The following is a 27,978-nucleotide window of genomic DNA, read 5'->3' as shown; positions in this document are numbered from 1 at the left end:
GATTTCAGCAACCCCTGAATATTTGGTAACGAGTCACTACTACACGGCGTTGCGACAAACGCCGCAAGACGAAAAATCAAAAAACGGAAAATAATGAAAAGGCGAAGCGAGAAATATACCGCGTGGACTTCGTCGCCGGTCGGGGCGTCGCGGGAAAATCGGTGGCGGCGGCGGTGGCGGCGGGTTCGGCGGTATCCGCTTGCGACGGTACGCTGGCTATATGCTAACAGCGTCGGTCCGTGGTCGGCGCCGGTGCTGTGGTGTCGTTGTTGAAGCGTTGTCCCGGTGCTCCTCGTTCAACGTGCGCGCGTACGTTTTTCCGCGGTTTTCGTTAATTTTTTTTTTTCCGTCATTTAAATCCTCACGATTCCGAACACAATTATGTCGTCGTTGTCGTCGTGTAATATAGAATAATATATGTATTATGCAAACGATATACTCTCTCGAACTGCACTTTCGGCCGATCGTCCGGTTTGCAATAAGACGTATTTGAATATTTCTTCTTTTGGACGAGTGTACGCCACCACCGCCGTCGCAGCCGGAGTGTTGTTTTGGTTCTCGTTATCACTTTTGTGCCGTTGTCACGGGTTCCGCGCGTCCTCCACGTGGCGGCCGCTTAAGGACGTTCAGGTAAAACACGTCCTGGTCATCGTAGAATATAGAAAAAAAGTAGTAGTAGAGTAGAGTGTTAAAGCCCGGCGTTCGACAATTATACAATAATTATAATAATATAAGTACTCATTAATTTGGTCAATACGAGATCAACTAGGTGTTGAGAAAAGCCAAGATTTCCTTTTATTGTAATTCGTCGTTCTATTAGAGGTCTGCAAGGATTGTGTAATATATCAGCTGGTCATCATTAAGTCTCGGAAGTTCATGTATCATAGCAAGACATTACAAATCTTTATTTAAAACTTAAATTAACTTAAATTAATTTTTGTATTATGTTTTCAACTAGGTAATACGTTTTTGAAAAGGTAAATAAAATTAGTTTAGGAGATTAGGTTGGGTAAAAAAATATATTGAATTCGTCTTAAATATATTGAAATATAGTTTATAAGACAAATTCGATTGGGCCCATCAATGAAAATACAAATCGTTAGATCTTCTATGAAAACTTCAATCATGATTGCTACAATATAAATGACATTCAACATTTTAGTACATAAATATACAGCTTTGTATTTTCTTATAAATGATGACTTAGTGTATACGATTCAAAATGTTGTTATTTTAGCCATAATTTTTGGATTATTTTGTAAGGGCATTCAAATGACTTCTTGGCCATTATCTTTATTTATATTAATAGCGTTAAGTTTAAAATTTGTACCTACCAAACTGTTTCCAATTAATCGTAATGGCTATAACATTACAATAGTATGCCGTTAGATACTATACGACTATAATCGTTTTTAGCTATCTAATGCGGCCTAAGTGAAATAATAAAATAAATTACCTACGTTACACGTACAATTCTAGTTTACTAGTTTCAAATCAAATGATGTTGAATAAAATACAACGATGTTGGTACAATATGGAAACTTTGGGTACATTTTTCGTGTGACCCATGTAGTAGTGTAGTGGTGCCATGGTCCTGCCCTAAAGGTATTGTAATTTTAAGTGATTTCTATAGTTTTGTCATGTCTGGATATCGAATACATTAGTGAAAATACCGAAAAATAGTAAAAAAAATACATCATTGTAAACTGTAGAGTATAGATTGTTATTTATGGTCAGTGGTCACGTTGTAATTAAATTTGATGAAATGTTATGAGTAATCATTTTTTAGTCACAACTATCAGATAACTGCAGTGGTGCTGCAATTTTCTTTTTTTAAAATTGAATGCTTACCTATAAACAATAATAATAGAAAAAAAATACATGTAGGAAAGTTTATTTTATGCACTATCTAATCAATTGAGCTGTCCCTTGTCGATAACCTTGAATGACCACACATGCATGGAAAAGTTATGTTGGATGCACTCAATATATTTTGGATTATTTTATTTTACGTATGGTAAAGCAAATAAAGTAAATACACAGTGATGTATTTAAATTCACCAAGCATGCTCACCTCCTATTTTCCTTCTGAAAAACTGATTTTTGGAATTTTTAAATATACTGCAAGACTTCAATACCTTAAAATTCTTGAGATTTTTTATACTATTTAAGGAGTATCATGTGGAGACATTTTTTTTAAAATGAGAAACCTCCTTTTTAACTATAAATTATTCAGTGGATAATTTTTCTGAAAAATTTGATGTATATAATCAAAATTCGTACGAGTAGTTTTTGAGTTATTTAACTTAGAGTTCTAAGGATAAAAGGTCCACTGTAATGGGTTTATAAGATTTGTGGTCTATGGTGATTTGAAAAATGTTATTCATTAATATTAATCTATGAATATTAATAATTTGTAAAAATGACCCAAGTATAGTAAATGATAGTTCCAATTTTACATCTATTTTATATTTTGTAAAACCATTTTTAAAGACTATTATCCTTAAAACAAACTACAAACATTTTTGTAACTCAATGATCTATTGGACTAAATGATTTACAGAAAAAAAAAATTTGGGGGGGGGGTCTTCTCATCTGAAAAACAGAAGTATGATCTCTACAGGACACTCCTTAAGTAGTAGAAAAAAATTCAATTCTTTGAAAAAATTGTGGTTGAGTAAAATTAAAAATACCAACAATTCGGAATTTGAACTATTTCATTGTTAAAGGAAAAATTGTAGGTGGGCATGCTTGGTGGATTACCCTATTTTGATGTATATAAATATAGGCATTTTAACATCTGAAATGTGATACCTAACGTTTAATGTTAACTGTTTAGTAATTAGTACTACCAGATTTTATTAAGGTCAACCTGTTTAGTCACAACTTATAGATGTTATGGTTAGTGATCATTGATGAATCAAATCTAGTAGGTGTCTAAAACATCAAAAATACATATATATATATATTAATTTTTCAAATAGTGAGTGCAAGTTACCTCATTAATGGGTAATATTGTGAAATGTTACTTTAATATTTTAACGTGACAAAAATTATTGGGTAGTAGTGAAAAATAGTTTAAGCATTTTAAGTTATTGATTTTATGTTAATTTTTTTAACATTGAAATGGAATTCCTCACACTTTAATCCAGATAGGCTGTAATAATATTTGATTTAATCGATGGTGGTTTACGAAATGTCTTTGGTTAGGCTTCTTTGTTGTATTTTATAGTATAAGCAGTCGTATTGTAATAATTAGTCAATCAGACCTATGACGAATTAGTATTAGGTGTGCAACTAGTACTTTTAATAAAATAAACGTTTATACGATACGAGTGTATATATAGTCTTATTTAGGTAGACTTTGGTATTTTTAAGTCGTCTATCTAAACTAGGTAATTGTCTTTGACATTTTTAGATGATAAAATACAAATTATTTCCATTTAGTGGTCATTTATTTTAATACAAATAATGCTATTTTGTGGAGCTCCATTCATCATTTGGCCGCGTAATCGCTTTAAATAATCATACTTTCTTCTCAGAGCTCAAGTTTATTCCTATTTACAAAATAACAGCTAGTGGTTAATACTGTTTATGTTATATACCAGCTTAAGTTTGAGTTGCTTACCTAGTATAAGTTTGTTGTGCCTACTATTGTAATACAACTATCAATAACATATCGATATTATTAAAGAAACTTTGAATGATAAATAACAGTTGATTCAAGGAATTAAAATAAAAGTTTATATTACTCATCAATAAAATATTTCATATTTAGTTTTGAATGGATACCTAAGTCAATAATTTCTTGGGTTTGTTGACCAAATATCAATTTCCTTTCAGCAAGATTTGATATTAAAAGCAATCCATTATTATTAAAATCGTCCACTTTATTTAATATGATTTTCCATAATCTATAAAAATGACTATGTATTCTAGTATTGTATCATTGCATTTTAGAAAACTCTGTTTTTTTTTAATATATCCATGCCTGTGTGTGAATTTACCCATAATTACAATTTATTATTACTATAATTACCTATATTATCAATTATTATTATATATTACCACATTTTAATATTATTATCTACACAATAATAATATGTATAAATACATACTTTTTTAAACTCTATTCAAATTCGTGTATTGTAAGACGGTCGCTACATTTCTGTTGTTTAATTTAGTAATTTTGAAATCATATAAATTGTCAAAAAAAATAGTTAAATGAAATTTGATAGTTGATAGTATAATTATAACTGTTAAGTATAGTAATAATACTTAATTAACTAAACAAACATGAACATGGCTTATACAAATTGGAGATTAATGTAATGAGTAAATAAAAAAAAATAAAAAACTAGTTCACATTTGAATACACATTTTTTTTAAATTTTTTATTAGTATTTTTACAGTCATTTATAGACAGTTACATATTGTTTTATTTAAATTTAGGTAAATAATGTTTGTTTATAAAACATCATGGACGATTATAGATTATAAATCATATTGAATTTGGTTATGACCATGTAACAATACATAAAGTACATACCCATTGTGGAATAACCGCGGAGTGTACATGTATGTATGTATGTATGTACTTAATTGATCAATAAGTAGAAAAGTTGGTTTTATTTTTAACAGTAATTAATTAAACAAATTTTACACTTTAAATTCAACGTCAAAGTCATAAATTCTGTTAGTGATTTTCCGAAAAAGTTAAACATTTTTACCAGTGTAATTAATAATCGCGTTATTATATTTTGTTTTCTGGCACTATTTGTTATTTATTTGTTCTAGTTACAAACTTGGAGTTCTGTTCGATTTGAAATGAACATATTTTCCTTATAATATATTTACCATAACAAACTACGTTTTAAATTGCCGTATCTTATGAAAGGCTCATCAACATTCCTCCATCAACGGAAATTACATTTCCTTATTCTCGTGGACCAAAAAATTGTGTTGGTAGATGCGTATCAGTCCGTACTAAGGGGAAAACCGTTTATGTATATAAATAATAAATGCAAGGTATTTAGAGGTTGGCTGAATGTTTCAATATTTGCAATAATATATGTTCAAATATGGAGGGATGAGGAAAATATAATTGCCATTAAAATTTAACCGTGGTATCGAGATAGGGGTTTTATTATGTATATTTGAACAAAATGTATTTATATTTATGATAGCCACGATTGTTTGAACGTTGCATGAATTTATTTATTTTATACAGTTTTCATTTAAATCATGGTTTTTTTTCCAACAATTGTTTAACCACCTTACATAGTTTTGCAATGGTTGAAAGTCAGTGAATAGTTTATATTATTATAGAAGTACCTACGTAGTCATTTTTCTTATTTCAATGTACCTATAAAAATAAAAAAGTATGGAAATAGTACTTAGAACAAACACTTCGGACTCACCGTAGAACACCGTGCTTTAACTTCTAACTTATATTCTATATCATTTTATTTTTAAAAAACAGAATAATTTGGATAAGTTATTCAATTTTAATAACTAAGTCTTGCTATAGTTGGTTGCATACTTACAATTTAGATGCCTACTCGTTTGCCAATTATGCTGACAATTCTTTTAAAAAGTAACACTTTACGATAGGTGGACATATAATATGATGGTTAAGTTACTTATAAATAATCTGAAATTGTAACCGAGTAAGTTTTAAACTTTAAAGAAAGAAAGTAACTTGAGAGTTACAAAGTTTTTGATTTCTGTAACTTTATAACTAGTTACTGCCCAGCTTGGAAATCAATGATAATTCACCACATTTGAAAAACAATTCTCCAACTGATGCTCGTTAATAGTATATTTTTAACACTCAATCTTTATTTATAGCTATTTTTTTTTGTATTTATTGAATTAGCTGCAACATCAGACCATTTAAATTCTTCAACTACACAAATAATTTGTATGAATGAATAATTATAGGCATTTATAAACAAATATACGACTAACAAAATTACATTAGTATTACTTAATATTATTACAGATATTTTAAAATTCAATAAGTCTTACTAATTTCAATAGGTGTAATTGATACAATGAATAGTTTTTCATTATTTTTAACGAAAATGACTTTTGAATATTTGAATAAAAAGTAAAAATTTTTATTTTATTTTATTTTATTCAGTCAAACAATTACAATAAAATACATGAATTATAGCTGATACGTACTAACTGAGCTATAAACTCGTATTTAGTATACCAGGAGTTCAATGATAATTACATAACACTACACTTTAAATAGTATAATAATTCAGTATGTTTTAATTAAAAATGATTTACTACTTAAGAAGAAAAGAATTAAGTTATAAACTTGTGAGTTATTTAAATAGGTATTCATAAAATATTATCTATTGAATAGGATAAAAAACTTAAATTCATGTAATTCTTCTTAGAAATAATGTTTTGGAAAGCAGCCAATGTTAATGTATTAGCTATAGTGTTATACCTATTGCTGTTTGTATTAGATATCCCAATTTTTCAAATTTCTAAACATGGTTGTTGGACCAGTATATACCAGCCGCATGTGTAAGTGCAAATATATTAAGCTATAACTTAGGTACAAATATTATATTTTTATACTATTCTATCTAATTTCTTTATGCTATGTTACTATTTGTAACGATTATATGATATTTATTAACTGTTAAATATTGAGAATTTTGATTTTAAATTCAAATGTTTGTCATTATTATTTATGTGTGTTTAAAACTTGACTGAAATGTAACTTTATATAGCTTAAATTCGTATATAATGTATTTTCTATTCAATGGATAGTACAGATTTTTAGTGGATTGAATAAAACCATTAGGTTTTATGTGTCGAAAGGGTGTACTTAAGACTGAATGTTATATGACTGGTCGGATTATTTAAACAATGTGAGATGGAAGCCAGTTATCAGGAGGAATGCAGTAGGCAATGTTATTATTGGCTATGTAAAGTTTGATCAATAAATCGGTATAGGTTTTGGTCAAACTTATTTTAACAAATATTTTTTAAATTCAAACGATTTTCTTTAGCGAAGCATTTTAACTAAACAAAGAACATTTTTAAACACAAATAGATCATATATTCATCATAGGACCACAGATAACTGTAAGTAAGATCATTAAATTAATTTAACTTACATTATGTGATTTATAATCCCAACGTAGTAATAATAACTAAGTTGAAGAGATAGAAATTAATTGTTTTAAAAAACGTTTACAGTTATTATGTTATTTGTTTAATTTGAATTTGAGCATGCTTGATATAATTTTATTGGTCACTGTCTTAAATTAAAATTCAGATTATCGAAATTGAGAAATAACTATTTATTTGAAAACTGAAGTAAGTATTACAATTTCTAATACATATAGTTTCATTATTAATTTATTATTTTTCGTGTTCTATTTCTAACAAATTTTTAGTGATCACAACTTTAAATGTAAATTGTATTATATTTATTTATTTAATGCATGTTAGACTTAACATATCTATATAATTTAATTTAGAATATATATACTATTTGTAGACATATAAAATTAAATAAAATTAAGTTTGCAGTAGAACTTGAAAAAATACCAAGATTATAAATATTTTATAATGATTTATTAAAAAATGTCTGATAGGATACAGAGTTTGCGTAAATAGGTACTCGTTGCCCTTTGCTCATTTCGCTACATGACAGTATTGTGTTTAATTTTCAATCCACACAAGGGCTATAATTCTATGAGATTGTCTAACATACAGTAAAAAAAAATACATAATTTTATAGTCCCTCAAACATAAAATGCATGTAGAAAAAAAATTATAATGTTGATATAAAAAATGAATTTTTAAAATGAATACAATGTGGCTTAAGGAAGGTTTTTCATGTTTAGAGGTGTCATTTATTTTAACCTTATATGAAAAAATCTTTAGTTTGCAGCTTGACTAGTTAAATTTTTTTAAATAGTATAACTATCTAATGTATATTGTATAATTATTATGATTGCCTTTGAAGTTGACTATAGTTGTATTAAAACAGTACAAAAATAAATTTAATTTAAAAAAAAATGTTTTTTTTTATCGTCAGAGCCCAATTATTTTGTACAAAAATTTTTTATAATACCTACAGTAGTAGCTTATAGTTTAAATAATTTTAATTAATATATTATAGTGTCTATTATTATTTAATTTGATCTAAAATTAAATATCATATTAGTTTTGAATATAAAATTATATATTTAATTAGTGCTTTCAATTATTTTTGATTTTAAGAGATTATTTACTATTTTAATAAAGAATATTTACCCATTAATTAAAATTTGTTACCTGGTATGTTAGAGTTTTGTTAAAATTTACTACAATTTAAAATGGATATTATTGAAATCGTAATTCAGTTATTTGATATCTATTAAGGTGAAAACCATAAATACTAAACAAACTTATAGTTTCAAGTACGTGACGGATTAAAAAAAAATGACTTTTTGGTTGATATTTTTTCAATAATTTTATCAGAGTTAATCAATATTTAGTTGAACAGAAGTGGTAATAAAATCATAGCAAATAACACTCATATTATTGTTAAATTACGGATGTTAACTCTGTCAACTCTTTCTTATCGTCTTAAAAATTTTATCTCGATATTTGTTATCCTTTGATTGTTTGTATTGCTAGTAATAAGTAGTACTAGAAAAACTAATATTTGAAAATTTCAGTTTGGGTTTATAGGCAGATTAATGGCTGAAAGTATTGACTGTTAGAAGTTATAAAATAATGTTCGTAGCACTGCACATATTTTAATATCAAATTGAAACGTTATAATAATAATTAATTAAATACCTACAAAAAGTTAGTTTCATGTTTCAGGAACATATCTTTATTACTCGATTGTCCATTTAAACATATATATCTAGTCGTCGTAAGTATTTATCCAATATATATTATTATAAAATAATGTAATTCTGAATATGTACCATTGTTGAGTGACCTCAAAATATTCTGCTTTCTGATTCAATTCTGTTGAAAACGAGAGAATAAAGAGCATATACGAACAAGAGCATTTTTTTTTATTTGTTCTCGTTTTTTTTCACTACGTACTTACCACCTTGATTATATTTGAACAAAATTTCGTACACGGTATGCGTACTTAGTATTTATACAATATACATACAGAAATCCATAAAATGCAAGTTTTTTCATTTGGGAGTTGATTTTAAATTACTCGGCGTAGCTCTATTCTGCAACACAGTCAAAAAAATGAGATACGTCCGACATTTTTTCAATAGGATTACCTATAGTAGTTTTTACTTATTGTAAAAAAAACTTTCATCATATTACCTTCACCCTCGAAATCGTGTATAATACAAAACGACTTATTCATATATTAGAACATATTTCAGAAAATCGGGTAAGTTTTTCAGTCTCTTCTATGGGCAAAAACTTTCTGATCTCCACGATTTCGACCTATGTAAAAGTTTTGAATTGAAAATAGCATAATATACATATTTGTACTAGAGCACACTTACAGACATTTCTAGCGATAATGACAAAGGTGATGCGATCAAAGTGAATTGTATTTTATTGTTTGAGGGTTCTACAAAACAACGGAAATATTTCAATATGTTCCCATTTTTCCTGACATTTTACATAAAAGTGATTGTTAATGTTATTGTTTTTCAAAGAGAACGATGTTGAAAATAATGTTTTTCGCTGTCCACTGGACTCGATATTCAATATTTATTAGGGCCAATATCCCCAAAATATGTAATGGATGTAACTTAGAAACCAATACCCATCATGGGGTTAGTTATGCTTTCCCAACTTATTTTATGTAGTTACTTATGTAAATACATTTTCGGAGCAGATTCATATAATCGATAACAGATGTCTTTGAAAATTAAATAAACTCATAAAAATTAGTTGAAATATACTTGTGATGAATCGATTATTATTAATACTAATCTACCTTTTTTCACATTATTATTATTCTATTATACTTTAAACAATTTATTATAATTTACTCTCACTAATTATACAAAATACTTGAAAAACAAATATAATATTTCTTGACACGAATATCAATTATAACAATACATGTTACTTTATCTTCATCAACGCGTGTTCTGAGGAAATAATACAATAATAAATTCAGTTATACAATTTACTTACAATGTTTTACCGGTTTTTTAAATTTAAAAATAAGCCGTTAATTTCATTTAGTATATATACTGAAGAACAGTAGCTATGTGGCTGTGTGAATACAAAATTATTCAATGAGGTTAAAATGAATGGGCTCAATCATAAATTAAAAAAAAATCTATTTATAACCACACAATAGGCACTTATTTTGATAATATTCAATGAACTTTCTTGAAAAAAAAAAAACAAAACAATATTTTAATGATGGGGTTTCTTCAGGTACTTAAGCCCATTTTATTTTATTGTAATCAAAAGTTAATTAATAATTGCATTTAACCAACACAGAGTATATAATTTAATATTAAGCGGTACAAGAAAAACTATTCATTTATTGACTGTATTTTGTTTTTAAAAATAATATATTTGTATTAAGAATATTAAATTCATACATCCCACTATGAATTATAGGTATATAATTATAGGTAGGTGCGTATTTTAGTTTAATTCAAACAAAATACTAACAAAATGTAATACTTAATGAAAAGAACTAACGACGTGCATTGGTCATAATGATATTTAATTTGTCGGAGTACCTATTTCATATAAAGTTAATCTAGATTTTTTTTAAGGGAACTTCTTGCCTAATGAGCTTAATAGTTTTACACGATATGCAATTATAATTAATTTTATAGTTAAGTTAAGTTAATTTTTTTTTTTTTTTTAAACATGGATTTAAACATATTTTATTTTATAAAAAAATTATTGATTTTGTATAAAATAATATATTGAACGTACTCATTATTTATTATAGTATACGTGATATGTATATTGTTATTCATAAATTGTAGATTTTCGAAATGTTTAAAAAATATAAATAGAACTTTGTAAAAATTTCCAATTACAATCTCGCCCAAATTGAATACTTCAAATACTCTGAATATTAACAATACCAGATCATGAGTAGTTCAACGTTTAAACTTTAGATACATTGCAGTTGGTGCCTTGGCGAGTGATCTCTTACAGCAACGATTAACCTAAATAATTAATAACCTCAGTCAGTAGGTAGTAGGTATACCTGCCTATCACTGGATGTATTCCCTTTCTGTTATTTTTTTTCAGTCAGTTATCCTTAGACGCATTACGTTAACTGTGTGCACCTATACACCTACACTAACCCGGCGTGGTGTAGTTTGCCAACGGAACGCCGCTCGGCAAATATAAAACGTTGTCACGGAAGTCATATCATTATTATAATTATAAAACTTCCAGGGGTACACGGCGCGCGGATAACCGATGAGATTCAATTTTTGCGGTAGACATTGCGGGAAACGGACTCGTTTCTTAAAGTTTATATAGTCAAATACTATAATATTAGATACCTGCCGACGTACGGCAAGCGAAAAGTTTATCCCGCATCGGCGTGTCTCGTATAACAATACGCGGGTTTACTTATTACACATCACGATATATGTCGACGTGCAGATAAAACACTGCCACGCGCGCCACGACTTTAATATAATGTTGAATACAGAGAGATTCGCCAAAAACTCATGGGGGAGTATTGTAGTGTACTTTTTTCGTCAACTTCTCCACGACGAGCCCGTGTGTAAGATAATCTACCTATAATAATTACGCTGATAATCGTAACCATGTTTCGTTTTTCGATTATATATTTAATTCGTAATTCACACCGATGTTCTTTCGCTGGTTGGTTCGTCCCTCGAGATGCTCAAGCTGCTAAATATATTGTAATTAAAATATTCTTAATGCTTATTGTACTTTTTTTTTGTACAGATCATATAAACACTAGATTAAAAATAAAAATAAAAATATTTTATCCGTTTGTTGAAGACGAATAATATTTAAACGGCCTTTCGTGACAATGTTCTAATATATAATAATAATTATGCCTTATTAATTATTATATTGAAGTGAAAATAATAATTTTAGTATAATAGATAGGTAGGTGCTCCATATAGTCACCAGCATGACCGAAAAAATGTATTCTATTTTACTATTTTAGTCACAGATACACGAATTCGATTGTATCAATTTTAGAAACTTAAATTTTACATAATTTTTATACATAATACTGTACTGTATCTTAAACTGTTTGGATAATAATCGTACGTTTATAAGTTATAAATAGATTTTTATATTTTTAGTCTATAATAACTCATGATAACAATAAAACGAATACATGTTTTTATAGAAAAAAGTCAAATTCAAAATAAATCTAAAACAAAATGTGTAAACATTGCTTACAATTTAAATAACCTTTTTTGAAAATAATTAAATTTTATTTCTAATTTATTTATTTAATACATTGGAAAAATTACCATTTTTATAGTAATTTAAATATTTAATATGCTTAATTTAATAATGTTGTTTACCGTATAATTTTTAAATAATTTTATTCTAATCTAAAAGTGATTTTATCTATATCGGTTGTATATAATATAGGGTCCGGAATTTCACTACGAATTTGTTTATAAATCTTAGTAAATGTTGGGTTTGAATTATTAACCCCAGAAATCTGTTTTAAGACGATATAGCATATGAACATATTATATAAATAAGTGAATTTTTATTCAATTATTTACTTCTTGGAATGCGCTCAAGAAGATAATCAGACAATATTGAGATACTCTCGTCTGTCAGATGTGTTCTGAGGACATTTTATATTTTTATCATACTATTAGTTAGTCTTTATGGCAAGTTTCTCATATTGTATCTTATCTTAAGTCACCGTTGTTCTGATAAAATCAGATATTTTCTTACTATTATCTTATTTAAATTTAGTATAACAATTAACTATTATAATATGGTATAATAACGTATACAGCAACACAACCCCTGCGAGATATAAATCCTTTTAACAAAATTATTTGTTAAAACAACGACTGCGTAATTTTAAAAAGAATCAGTGTTGTTATAATGCATCACATAATAGATATTATCACTTCCTAACAAAATTAGAAAAATAAATATTGATGTGTGGTAAATTTGTATATAACATCTAATTGGTTTAATCGCGGATATCTTATCTATATACGATTTGTGTCATGTGTCAATTTAACTGACATAAGTAAATTATAATATAAATTAATGTACGAATATGTATATTATCATAAAGTGTATGTGCAAAACAAATTTAGTATTTTATACGCCATCGGAAATTGTGGTTCTGTCCATGGACTCTTAAGTGTTCGGCATGGTAGAGAACTAGACACCGACCGTTTTCGATAACTCAAAACCAAATTTATATATGCGTATGAAAAGAATGACCGTATTTTATAAATTTTATATTTTTATGTGAATCGTTTAGGCTCGTGTAAAATCTTTCCAAACGATGTATCTTCTCGCTATTTTGTCAAATGTTTATCTCGATTTTTCTGACCTCATCGAAAGTATATGAAATAAATAACGTAATATTTTGGACAAGATAATTTTATATGAATATTTTACCTCATGCCGCTAAAATCGCATAGAGACAACATCAAAAATAACGGTGTTTTCCCAATTATCGCCGTAAGTCACTCTATGATATCGTGTTAAAGGGTGGTGTGAGCGGGGCAATTCGTTATGATAATTGACCTGGGAAGTCTCTAAGGTTCATATCCTCCTCCATTTCCTGCTATTGAATTCCATTCTGTGCCACTGTGTAATACAATATACACGTCACTACACGAGTTTACTTTATAATGATCACTATACTCATCCATACATATTCATAATATATAGATATACGCATGCAGAAAGCATCACGCACAATGCCACTATTCGTCATTATTATTATCATTATTTCTTAGTGAATTATGGTTTAGGTACGTCATAACTTTGAATATTATCTCTGTAGAATTGGTTTTAGAATCACTTGAAATCTTTGGTTTTACCCTTACACGTCTATGCAGGTCTATATGATGCTAAAAAAACTGAAAATATAGATAATTTTATGTTTCATATAAAGATTCAATAAGCTTTAGGTTTTATATTTTCTTTAGATTTTTTATATTTTATATACATAGATACCAGAGTACTTGAAAAACTTTTTTTACGCTATGAGTGGAGTCTACAAGATTCTGATCGGAGCGATGAATGTATTGACTTTACAATTTACAAAAAATTGTACTTTTTTGCATCATTCATCTCGTCACCGACTTCAAATATTGAAGAATTAAAATTTTTAACGGTTTCAATCTTAACTCAAAATAATCCTGAAAAACAAAAAAAAAAAATTAGAGGAAAACGAGTATGTTGGCTCAACATTGATTTTGTTGTAATTCAGATATGAATACCCGTAGGTATAGACTTGAATTTTTCACCAACTATTTATATAAGCATTTGCTATAGGCATATTGTAAATGTCAGTTCATTTTTTGTTCTTTATCAACATATAAAATATTAAATTTTTAAAGTCATGTATGATATAAAAATGTTGTATGTGGTAAAATATCATGAAATATAAAATTTCTCATCAATTGTTCTTAAAGATATAAAAAAAAAATAAAATATATGAGCACCAGTTTTTTTGTATGCGATTGAAGTTTAAATATTAACACTATTAGATATCAGAAAAATTGTAATTTTCCTCGAGCGATTCTTGTTATTTTATTCTTATGCGAAAAATATTAATTTTGGAAACTTAGGTACATTTTACTATCACCTAAATTATAATTTTCTATATAAAATTAATTTTAAGCTATTTATAGACTTTTAAATTATTTCATTAAACAGTAATAAAAAATGTTATGCTCCATCAAAAAGTTGAGTGACTCCGCAGAGTGACTTTTACTATGTGTTTTTATTATATTCGAATTTTTGCAAAACGGTATAATGGAAATTATGTTTATAAACTATAAATGGAGTGGCACAAGAAAATGTTTTTAATATCAAAATACGAATATGGGAAAACATAGTCCTAACTTTATTACTCGAGGCAGTATTCAATCTTTGTCCACACAGCACTGCCTATATTTGAAAGTCAATGACATCGCTTTAATAAATATGTGACACATCAAAATATTTGTGTAAGCAAATGTTTTTATAAAAATATTAAATCAGTGTAGCTAATTCGTGTAATTTATGTGCATACTTCTCCATATTTTTGAAACATGATATATTCTTTTATAAGATTAAAAACTTTGGAACTGAAAAATGTTCGAAAACTAAACATTTACCGAGGTATATCAGTTACAAAAAATTAAGTTATGTCCATATTTTATAATTCTTATAATTATAAAAAAGATATGGTTGGCAGAGTCTTAGGAGGTGTAGGCTAAGGGTCGTTGATCCCATTTAGTTGGGAACGGTGGGAGAAGAGAAAGAAGAAAATTTAAATAATATATTTTTATATCAATATTTCTTGTAGCTCATATTGTAATACATTACTTATACATCAATAATAACTGGTTTTAAATAAATACAATAAATAATGAGAAACTATGGATTAGTTACATTAGCCTCTATCAAACACTTTTGTGTCAAACGATTAACCTTTGTTAATTATTATGGTATGTCCTACAATATGTATGCCTTATAAAGACAAATTTTTCTCCGTCCAAGACTAAAAAGGAGATTCAAATATTTAAATATGTGAAATACTGAATACGTATGTTACCTATATATTGTATAAGTTTAAGTTGTAACTAAAAAAGTCACCCGTACAGTTAGTGTTCATTAATAATACGTGTGTTGCAAGTTAGGCGATTGTAGACACGCGTCTGCGAACCAACTTTGACCTTTGTTTCAGTCCGTTTCTTGGTTACGCCAGAAGTTTAGCTTGGAGTATATCAGAGGTATTAGTTTTCGTTTGTCAGTGGGTGGATGGTAGGGGTCAAGGGTAGGCACATACAGGCGCACACACACACTTAAGTTTCTTGAAAATCGGTTTGGAGTAGACGTTTTTGTCTATATAATAATACACTTACTCGTCGTTTTACAACTGATTGTCCGTGCTGCAGTATATATAGACAGACAATATAGACATTTGGTCTTTAAGTATATATATATATATATACGTGTGGTTATGTGTGTGTGTGTGTGTGTGGGTATGTGTATAGTATATACAGTTTCGATCTCTTCACACGCTCACCTCTTCCATACATATATATATATGTGTATATTGTATACACTGCACAGACTTTGGACTATACACTATATTATACACGCTGCATTTGACAAGACGAATAATTCTTGGGGAAAACGGAATCAATCGGTAGTGGTGGGAGGTCGGAAAGCGATGGGGGAAAAAATAAAAGAATAAGAAAATAACGAGGAAGAGAAGAAAAAAAACACAGAAAAACGTCAATCGTGGAAGCGAAACGGTCGTCGTTTGCTCTTGACGGCGGCGGGTGTGTGTACAGCGTGTGCCACCGCTGTCCGTTGACCAATCTCGTTGCACGCAGCTTCACAGGTCCAGAATAGATCTCGTGCATCTTTATTATTATACAATCGGTTCATGGTGTCGAATAGAAAAAAAACCCGTTCACGCGTCCCCCTCTCATCCGTCACTGGACCTGGCGATTTTTTTTCCGTTTTGTTTTGTTTCGTACCTTTTTTTTCATATTTTTTCCCATCTCTTCAACCCTCCTGTATGATATTTTGTTGCCCGCGAATCGTATATTAACCGAATCTCACGTGCAGTGTGTATATCTTACAAAGCCTCCCCGCGTCGCCACGTAATACCCTTCCCACCCTTCATTACACTTGCCCGAATAATCTCGAGCTTTCGGCGGTGCAATGGTTCGCGTCGTCTATTAATCAATATTATATAGACTCGGCCTCGGGTTCGATAGACACATTACACGTGGCCCGATATGCTCTAAGGGGTAAGAGTAGTATAATAATAGGTCATATATATATCTACGACTGTATAGCATGTACCTTTGTGTTTGCGTAAATTTGTTTACGGCCCCACACTGCTGCAACTTTTCGTAGGTCAACCACAACTACACTATAGACTTAAGACATCGTGGGGCGCTAGCATTTTGGTCAAATAACCGATTTATACAAATACGTTATAGGGTTGTATTCATATACACATATGGTACACACACAAATCTAATATGTATATGTATTCTTTTTGGCTAGAATTTCCTCTTTTTTTAATCTGACGTTGGCACAATCCTTGGGTTTTCTACACTCCGGTATCTCAGTCTTCATTCTTTTAATACGTTTAAATACTAAGATTTATAATAACACGGCAACTTAGATAGGCAATATAGCTACACCACTCTACCACGGGCTTTCACTCTTCTTGAGTCTGGTTCCCATATAGGTAATAAATTGTCAAATAATATATTATTTGAATAACAACCGATTGCAAAATATCGTTTAAAATAACATCTTTTATATACAAATATTTAATAACCTAATAGAGATTTTATATTTTTATTTTGAATTCAACGGTACTTCTAACAGACACTTAGTTTAACCTATTAACACAAGGGTCTGGCTAATATGAAGCGGCATACTATATGGTCTATGAGTTGAAAACTCAGTGGATTCGTTTAGTTAAAAACTCAATGGATTCGTTTAGTCATTATTGTCATACTTCGGTAGTAAAAATAATTTTTCTCTACGAAATAACTTAAAATCTAATAAGGCAATCGCGATGGACGAGCGTGGGATCTAATTAAATATATAGCACACATTGTAAACGTTTTGCGATTGTGTTATGTTATAGTGGACGAGATATTTAGTGATGTAAAGTATGGATAAATTATTAAAAAAAAAAAGTAAGAACAATACTAATTAATAACGTGAACACAATTTTATTATCAATTTCGGTGAACTTTTTGATTCGGTTAGTATTATAGCATCTATTAGTAAAACAGAATTTAGTTTTATACCATTTAATTTTATTTATTTTGTAAGTTTCGTATGTATTTCATTTATATTTCGTGATTTTCAAACTAATATTTTTCATTGTCACACTTATTTAACTTTCAATTTTTCCACTCCTCTAATAATCTTTTAAGAAATTAATGATAAAATCATGAACTGACGATTTTTCACAATTAAATTGAAAATATTTTATATTAATTATTAGATTAATTTATGGATCCAATATAGAGACTTTATGTGGAGATTGGGCTGATTATGTATATGAATATTTCGAATTCAAGTGAAAACAGTGCAGTATTTTGTATACTTGTGAATAATTTATTTGTTTTTACTATTGCTGTTATTAATGTGTCTGATCCCTATTAATTTGTGACAAAATTTGAATAAAATGTTTCCATTTTAACTTTGCTCTGATTTTAAAATATCACAATTTCATTAAAAATGAATTGTCATAGAAACCAGTGATGTTCTGAATGCATTATTATGTGCAGTGTAGAAGCTTAACAGACAAGTAAGTGCGATTTAAAATACTGAACTATTGATTTTGATAACACGCGACAGCCAAGGGAAACCATTTTCACCAATACTACGTTTTAAATTGACTTCATACATTTTTAAAATCTTACATTTGTTCATAATGGAAAATATAAATTTCTTTCTGACTGCCATGATTGTTTTCATGTTTATCATAATATCATAAAACTTACATGCATTATGTTCTCAGTTGAACGACTATGGGAGACGATTTCTTAAAACCCAATCATTTTTATGAGGATGTTTATGAGACAAATATTTTTAAAATGTGTACTAAATAAGTAAGTTTAATAGCTTAAATACATAATCAGTTTTAGTATGTATTATTGTATTGTTAACTTTTGTTTGGGAACATGTTATTAATTTAATTTATTTATGAAAATGATACTCCATGTTAAATTATCCAGTTATTTGGTAACTCTTATAACTTAATCATGGTCAATTATAATATATTTATTAATAGATTTGGCAATCAGTCAATTTAGTTAAATTGCATGTAGATAAACAAATATAAAATTGTATTTGTATATAGTTTAAACTTTAAACGATTTATAAAATATGGTATGATAATATAATATTATAATATGTCAAAAATGTGGGTATCTACCAATAATCTAGTTTATGACCTTGACCGATTAGATTATTATCTCAAATATAACGTATTTGACTCAAAACTAAGAAATAGTTGATTTATACGGATAATTTTATTAACTATTGACTATAGTTAAAAATAATAATTAAGTGAAATTGTAGATTTTGACAAATCGACGTATTAAAAATTAGTTTGTATAACAAAGCCATACATAGACAAAGTTTGTTTTAAACATTAAATTAAGTATTGCCAATTATATGACTTTATAAGTTTAAACAAATTGTTACATTATTTATATGTCATTTACGATTTCCGGTCTGTTTGGTAGATTTTTGTAAATTGTTATTAGATACTGTTCAATAAAAATAAAATGATCGATTAAGTATAATCAGCTTAAGTATACATTTTGAAATATGCTTACATCGCGTTCAATACAAATGTAGATGTAAACATCAGGTTTCTACAGTCTCGTATGTTTAATTAGATGGCGGCAAAAAGTAGGAACGGAATCTGTGTTTTGTTTATTTTGATGATGATACGAAAGTGTAAATACTTCTAAACTATTATTGGAGCAAATTTATTGGTGTCATGAGCTATTTCTATATGGCTATTGGCTATTATTTGTTCAGGATGTAATGTTTACACGTCGGGCTTTGGTTGTGGATTAATAATACGTTCGATCGTGCAGTGCGTACGTTTGTACTAGTTTGTGAAATGAGTTTAATGTTGTATACCTTTCTGGAAAATAAAATTTGTTAGTATTTTTTGAATATTGTTATGTATATAACATTGTATAAATGACTAAATTTGTTTTTTGATATACGTATTTATCGTAAAATATTTTTAATTCTGAGGACTATACAAACCATTATTTTTAAATATAGTGAACTCAGCTGATACATTTTATTTTTGATGGAATGTGTACCCCAGATTTTTGATTTAGACTAATATTGGTCGATCAGTTTTATGGAAATACATTAAAATTGCCATTTTTCGTTATATATTCTGTTATTTTTAAAATTAAAAATTTAAATTATATTGTCACTATTATTATATAGCAACATTAATCACTTGTTGTCTATGGCCTCAATAAGTAATATTATATTTAAAAAAAAATGTATATAAAATAATACCTTATAGAATAGGTCACACAACACTCATGGCAATCTAATGAAAAAAGAGCCACCAAAAACATATCCAACTTCAATCAAACATATCATTACAGAATGTAGAGACACGAAAGAGGCTTGACAAAAATACAATATACCTGATTACCTTTACGACGCACTGGGCTCCAACGAAGAATCCATCAAAGATATAATTTTACGTATGAAAGACATTTTACTGTACTATTTAATTTAAATTATTTAAGACCATATTATGTAATGGTCATGTCATCGAGGCTTTTTCTTTAATAAAAAAAAAAGAAACCTAATAGTAATTGTATCTAATTTTACACTTTTAAATCTTAGGCAGAAATATAGATGGTTATAGAATGTCCTCTTATTTTTATTGATGAGATCATTTTAGACGATAATTGAACTTTATCTGTCGTTCTTTAGCTTTAAATGATCGAAATTGTAGAAATTTAGACCAGCTGCACCATCAGAATAATCACTTTCCATTACCTCTTCGTTACTATCTGTCTATTCATGATTCATCTTTATAATTTTACTTGGGTTATAAACAATTTAATTTACGTTTGGTCTTTCTTTATATTTTTATCTTTTTTACTCTCACCCGTTTCTCTAATTAGTTGTTTATCAATAGACTTTCTGTTAATAGTTGACTACTTGTTGATTTTTCATTTTGTTTGGTCTTTTGTACAAATCTACTACTATGGAATTTTTACTTTAATATATGTATAGTACTTAGGAATATTCAAATATATCGTACTGAATATTATAAAACCATTTTAATTTAGACTAAAAGTTATTAACTAATTCGTTTTAGGAATAGTACGTAAAATTGTAACTATATCATTAAAAAAGGCATGTTATAAAAAAGATTTTTACATTTATCATTATTCTGGTTGATTGAACTCTCTTTGATTGGTTGAATTAAACCATGTATATATTTTGTGGTAATAAATTTGAATTCAACTATACTACGTAACATACATTATAACAGTTATGTCCAGTTGGGGTATAAATGTATAATAACCTAATTATTTATTGTAATTAAATTTATTAGGTTCGAGTACATAAAGGGTAAAATTGATTTATGATAATTCTAGGTTAATCATTTAATCATTCAATTTAAAATCTACAAGTTTTCAGAAGATTGTAAGTGAAATAGATTTTTAAAATAAATGTGTTCGTTATACCTTTTCTACGATTATAGCACGACTCGAAGAAGTTGGAGAAAATATTTTTTTTTTGTCCTAGTGCATTTATACTTTGACTTATGTATATATAGTTATATTCCAAAAAATGTATTTAGACTTTCAAATAATGATATATGCGTATGTTTTATTCAATGAAAATTTAAGTTCATTCAATCCCTATATTGTTGAACATGAGTGTAAGACATTCATATTATAAAATTGAAAAGTCTTTAAAACTATTATTGAAAAAATTTAGTTTGTATAATCAATGTTCAATACGTTTAAACTTATATACTTTTTTGAGAAGTTTTTATTAGATTAGTGGATTAAATGTTCATAAATATTGTATTTTGCATCACTATTAATATTAATACGATGTCATGTTTTCTCAAAAAAATGAATAGGTATATTTTTATAACACAAGTATTTTTTAAGGAATGTTTTATATATTATTATTAGTAGTAAGATCTTATTTTAAATAAAATAAAATATATAAATTATAAGTACACCATGTATGTATAAAACGAACAGAAGTTTTTTATTTTTTTTATTTTACACAATAATATATGCAATCTGTACATTTATGCACAATTAGCATATTTGATAAAGGTTACAATAATACATGAAATACGTGATAAGAAGCCACCCACTGGTGGCTCTTGACTAGATGTTGTGTGAATCTAACTATATATTATATATACTGATTTTTTTTCTTTTTCTTCTTTCATATTAGTTTCCTAACAAGTCAAGAACTGGTGGAAGCACCAAGAACAGAAGTTAAATTATAAACTCAGTGAATAATGATTTTGAGTGAAATTAAAAAAATTAATGTAACAAAAGAAACAATTAAATCAACAATAACGTCTAGAGAATATAAAATAATACAAAAACTATCAATGGATGATGGGTGTTCATTGTTCAAATGCGTAATTTTTGACTATTTAAAAAAATAGTTAGGGCAAATAAGAATGAAAGGGGATATGTAAATGGTTATAATATTTCTTGTACTGTTTAATGAAATGTATGTTTATTAAATTTGATTTCTGTTTTCATGATTGAATTTCTAACCAACATTCAGAAATTTGATGTTATACTGTTCCAATTATTTCTTTTTATTACCGGAACATTGTCATAATTTATTCTTGTGAACAATTTTGAAACGAAATTAAAATCCATATGTACCTACTACATTTAAAAAAACTTAACTGCAACTATCGATCATTTTTATAATTTTATTGAAATACTGTGTTCTTTATTTTCTTATTGATATTTTTATCGATTACGTTCAACTTTGATTCATCGGCTTAACACCCTGTAAACATTTAACAATAGGTATTCTTAGGACAATTGGTGTGTGTCGTATTTGAAGTAGGAGTGCTGCAGTCTTCGGAAAACGCTCCATTGCTCCACCTTAACAAACTTGTCTATATGGTAATTGCTGTAGATGTGAATATCTAGTGTCGGTTCTTAACAATAAAGAAGATTGTTCGACGTTTAATTTATCAATATATTTATAATATATAATAATAAAATATAATTTTATTTATATATCTTGTAAAAGACATATAAGACTTATAAGACTTATAAGCTCTTAACTATATATGTACACTTAACTATTACACCTTGGATTTCGATGGACAATTCACGTTACTGCTAAGTACTAATAACATAATATTATATATTAGTTAAGTGTAAAGACAAATTGTGGATCAATTAATCGTCTTCAAATTAACTGTTCTCTTTAATATCCTTTAGAATACCTGAAATTTAGGATTTGGTATAATATTTTATTTTCCATAAATCTTGGTCCGTCTTTCGATCATGACTGAAAACACTATTCATGGTATCCTAAACGAAATAATTGAAATTGAAAAAAGTCACTACATATATTATCGAGACATGAAGCATATAAAAATCAATGATGGCTGACCTTTACAATGGATGTCATATGATTATTATGCTCGTAAGCGTTGGCCTTGTGCTTTGAAACTGCTGCATGGAAAAAGGCGGAGACCGGTGTAGTATTATAGAATGTTCGAGTGCTTTTGTGGCTAAAAAATTAAAAAAAAAAAACCATTTCTTATTTTTGTAGTCTTGCATGTGTGTAATAATATTTATGTCGATGCGCTCAACTATGCATTTTTAATTTATTGCATTATTTATGTACCAGGTGCATCAACAGCTGGCTGGTTGTTCTGCCATTCCATATGCCTGGTTTATCGGTCACTGATCGATCGATGAGCGTACAGACAGGGTTTCATAAAACATTATACTATATGACATACATAAGAAGTTAATTACGATTACGAATAGTATAGGAATGCGCGAGTATATTTGTCCAGATTTTAAGAAAAATATCCATGTCTATTACGAGATGAATTGTATTTATCTGACTTCAAACAAATAAATACTGTGTATTTTTTCTTGTGTGTTATTAAGGGCAACCAATTTAAATCTCTCAGCTCAAAATCTATAGTATAAAACCTAGATACCTATTCACTATTCATACAAAACAATTTGAATAAAAAAAACCGACGCTTTTTTTTAGTTAATTAGGTACCAATCTCGTTCTTTTTTATTTGCTCTTAAAAATAAAATGCATTTTAAAGTTACACGACAAAATTAAATATAACAACGTTAGAAAAATTATAACAAAAGTTTCGGATTTTTATTGAAAAAAAAAATACTATTTTATGGATGAGTATATTAATATTTCCATGTACCTACCTAATCTACCTAATGTAACGAATGAACTGTTTAACAATTTTTTTTTTACAAACTAGCTATTTTATTTGAATTTATTAATTAGTAATTCTAAATTGAGTTCAAAAGTCATCATCATTAAAACTTGAAAGTCGTTTTTTTTTATAATCTTCATGACTACAATAAACTAGTTAGAAACTCGGCCTGGTTGAATTAATTCAATGAAAATAAACAAAAAACAACAATTAAAATAATGTTATAATATGTATAGTATTTATTCCAAAAACTTGAAAAAAAAAACCATATACTTTATTATTAAGAGTTGAGTATTTAGGTACAATACATTTTAATACTAGTTAATCATTTACAAATTAATTTCTTCCTTACTTATTTTAATTTTAAATTTATTATTTGTGAAAATAGAATCCCATAAAAGATTGCCAGCAAATAGTTTTAACATTGAGTAAAACTAAATTTCGTACTATGTGCATATATATATATAAAAGTTATAACTATATACATACTAACATCGGCTTAAGCAATTTGAGTGTTATTGTTTATTATAGGGTACTAAATTATACTATATGATACATAATAAATGTATAATAACCACTTAGATTACTAACATGAGTAATGTTTTATTAACTTTTTTTTATTATCTAGCACCTAGAAGTATCTTGTACTATTGTATCTGTGTTATTTTTTTATGCATTTTTAAATTTTGTCATTTGATTCAATACATGTAACTAACCCGGATTACACTGAACTTTATTTATTTTCTATTGTACCTACACGATAAATTGTGTTCAGTTTTAATTTTCTTTTATCAAGTATAAATTCTAATTTTTATTAATAAGAAGCACAATATTTATAATATGGTATGTGGATTACCTACAGTTTATTATTTTTAAATGTTCAAATGAAATATCATATGTTTTTAAAAAATTAATACATTGTCTTACACAAACCATTTTTATGATGCCTGGAAAATCAATACAATTATGTGGATTATTTTTAAATCAACATTAACATTATGTGCTCACAATTGATATTACTTGTTTTATATTCATATATTAACACTCATATTAGAGTATTAGAGTATTATATAATTTAAGATTATAAATATTTGAGCCAGAGATAACATAAATAATTGGTATTCTATTTTCATAATTAAATGATTGCTTGATGCGTTATAGTTTAATATATTATTTCTAAGTATTTTAATATCAAAAGGAAAACCTAAATCATGTTAAGTTTTCAATTTATTTTTTTTAATTAATAATTAAAAAACTATTGTTTATAAGTGAAAATTCATGTAAGTACACATTTTTCTGTTGTCTATTTTCATATTTATAATTTATTTGTTATGTGATATAATTACTTATAGCTGTTATTAGTGAGCACGACATTTATGGAAACTGTCATTACGTTATTAAACTATTAAAGTTATGGTTAGGTGGTATTACTTTAAGCCGTAAGCTATAATAAACTAAAAGCTATAGAGCTCTCGAGAGTTGTAGGATGTTGATCTTTGACATCGGGTGTGGATTACTTGTCAGTCGTCATATTTCCATATAATAAACTACCGTTAATAGTGGGTGTTAAAACGTTCAGAGTTTTAAATCTATTGGATGTATTCAGATGGGATCTACTAAAACGTAGAAGTAAGAAATTGCTTAAAACGCTTATTACAATATTTATAATTATAAAAACATATTATTTGAAAAAGTTTCATCGTGCCGAGCTTATTACGGTGCTCCACGCTCCACCATTTTTTTTTTCATAACATAGTGTCGAGAAAGAAAATAATTGTCTATTTCGTTTATTATTCAGCACAACTGAAGTTGCAGTAATTGTATTATATTTCATGTCTATGGTTAAACTTTAGTTAATTATTGTACGAGCTTTGGATTACATTTTGATAAAGTTCGCTGGATAAAATGTATAAAGTTAATGGATAAAGTTATAAAATTGATACTGGTTATTTTTTTATTGTTGGAATATATATAATTGAAGTATGGCAGAGTTTAACTTAATTTAATATGTTTTATTATAAACAGTTGAACACTTTTTTTCTGGGTAAATATTCAACCGAAACACTAATATTATTTTTCTGTATATAAGTTGTATTTAAAAACTATTTTGGCATAGTAACTTTTAAAAATTAACTGATTAGTCATTAGTCAGGGATAGTTGATCTTTCATTGTTTTTATTTAATGCCAACTTAATTATTTTGTTGTTCAACCATGATAACCTGATAATTCAGTTGATTTTATTATCATTATATCGTTAATTACAAAATGATAAATACTGTATATACTTCGATTCAAGGCTTTCAAGCGTTATGTTTATGCCTTTAAACACAATAAAATGCTATTTTATTTTTAAAACGGAAAATGATAAACGAAAAAAATAAAATATTGCAAAATCATAATAATGATTAACAAAATATGTATAGAATATCAAATAGAGTTTTGAGAGAAACATTTAAGAAAAACGAAACATAATATAGAATTTCATAACGCAAATAATAACGAAAACCAATAAGTTAAATAAATTAAATAAAAACAATTAAAATAATTTTATATTTCTGTATCATGAAAATTCAATTTTTTTTTCTTCTATGGTTTCGGAAAAATATTTTTCCGCATGATTTATTCCTAACTTAGAAAAAAATCTAAGCATATATTCCGTATTCAAATCATTACTGCATTACCAATTAAATACTATAATCACCGTTGGTATTCGACTGATAATATTCTGTTCAGACCTCGTCGACGGTTTCGATTGTAGTGCTGAAGTCAGTCGACGACGATTGACGGGATAGATGAGATGTTGAATGTATAGGATTTTCTTCAATGTGATTTCCGTTTGTCAGCTACTCAGTCCCGATGAAAAAAAATGTCACCATTAAAATAGATGTGAAAATATACCTTCAATATTCTGTCAAATAATGAACGCCGTTGACATTGGTGAAAAATATCATCATTAATTTTATTCTCAACCATCTACAAAAATTAAAATGGCTGCTGCAATACGTATTTAAAAAAAAAAAAAACATTAATATTAAATTATGGTATTGATAAAACATTGTAGAATGGTGTTTCTATTAAATATTTTGATCTACAGCAATACAGAGGTATGAATTAAATATTATATAATATATAACCTTTTGAATATACCTTATTAATTATTGATAATTATAAATAGTTGGAATTTTTTTTTCTCGAAAGATAAGTATCGGAATGAAAATTGAAAAAGTCAACTTCTAAAGATGGTCCCTGGAATTGTTTACAAATGAATAAAAACCAAGTATTCATTTATCAAAGCTCTTTATGATGTAATTATTGCTGAACGTTTTTTTATTACCTAACGAAAAATAATACCAAGGTATACATGATTTAAAGTATATTATTTTTCAGTTACATATCAGAGAATGTAAAAACGTCAGCGTGAAAGATTTAGCGTATTTGGTTATTCGAGTAATCGATACAATGCAAACAGATCGCTTAATATTAATTTATATTTTACGAAAATTAGAAAAATACCTAACAAAACAAAACCACTTTAAGATAAATAGGTTTCAAATTAGAAAACTAGGAAAACTAAAAAATATTAAGGACATGAGTCTTGACACTGTAATTGTCTTCGTATAGAGTATGAGCATATTAATCTTGTTAAGAGTGTGCCGAAGTTATAAACTCGCAAGACCGTCGGTGGCTATGTTGATTTTGTGTCACGGTGATTTTTTCATATTTTGATTCACAACGCGTTATCCTTCCTACCGGCTAGTTATTTCGATAATGGCTAACTATTGAGACTGGTTAGAAAATTGGTAAAGACAGTGGGGAG

At 27.5% G+C, this 27,978-nt stretch overlaps 1 protein-coding gene and 1 long non-coding RNA gene across 3 annotated transcripts in view; one reads left to right on the top strand and one right to left on the bottom strand.

Annotated features, from left to right (window-relative positions):
• Window positions 1-244: 244 nt before the first annotated feature.
• LOC111027791 (potassium voltage-gated channel subfamily KQT member 1) overlaps window positions 245-27,978 on the top strand; it is a 234,949-nt gene continuing 207,215 nt past the window's right edge. For both annotated transcript variants that reach the window (XM_022306223.1, XM_022306222.1), the window contains exon 1: window positions 245-630. The gene's annotated coding sequence lies outside the window, so the exon portion shown is untranslated. The remainder of the gene's footprint in view (window positions 631-27,978) is intronic.
• Window positions 23,048-26,985, bottom strand: LOC111027792. The gene is made up of 3 exons (XR_002603850.1): window positions 26,863-26,985; window positions 23,353-23,473; window positions 23,048-23,270 (listed from the first exon to the last, which is right to left on the bottom strand). It is a non-coding gene; the product is annotated as an uncharacterized LOC111027792 (long non-coding RNA).

This window comes from Myzus persicae, unplaced genomic scaffold (assembly GCF_001856785.1).
Source record: "Myzus persicae strain clone G006 unplaced genomic scaffold, MPER_G0061.0, whole genome shotgun sequence".
NCBI lineage: Eukaryota > Metazoa > Arthropoda > Insecta > Hemiptera > Aphididae > Myzus > Myzus persicae.
Note: the sequence above shows the minus strand (reverse complement) of the source record. Positions and strands in the feature narration are given on the sequence as shown.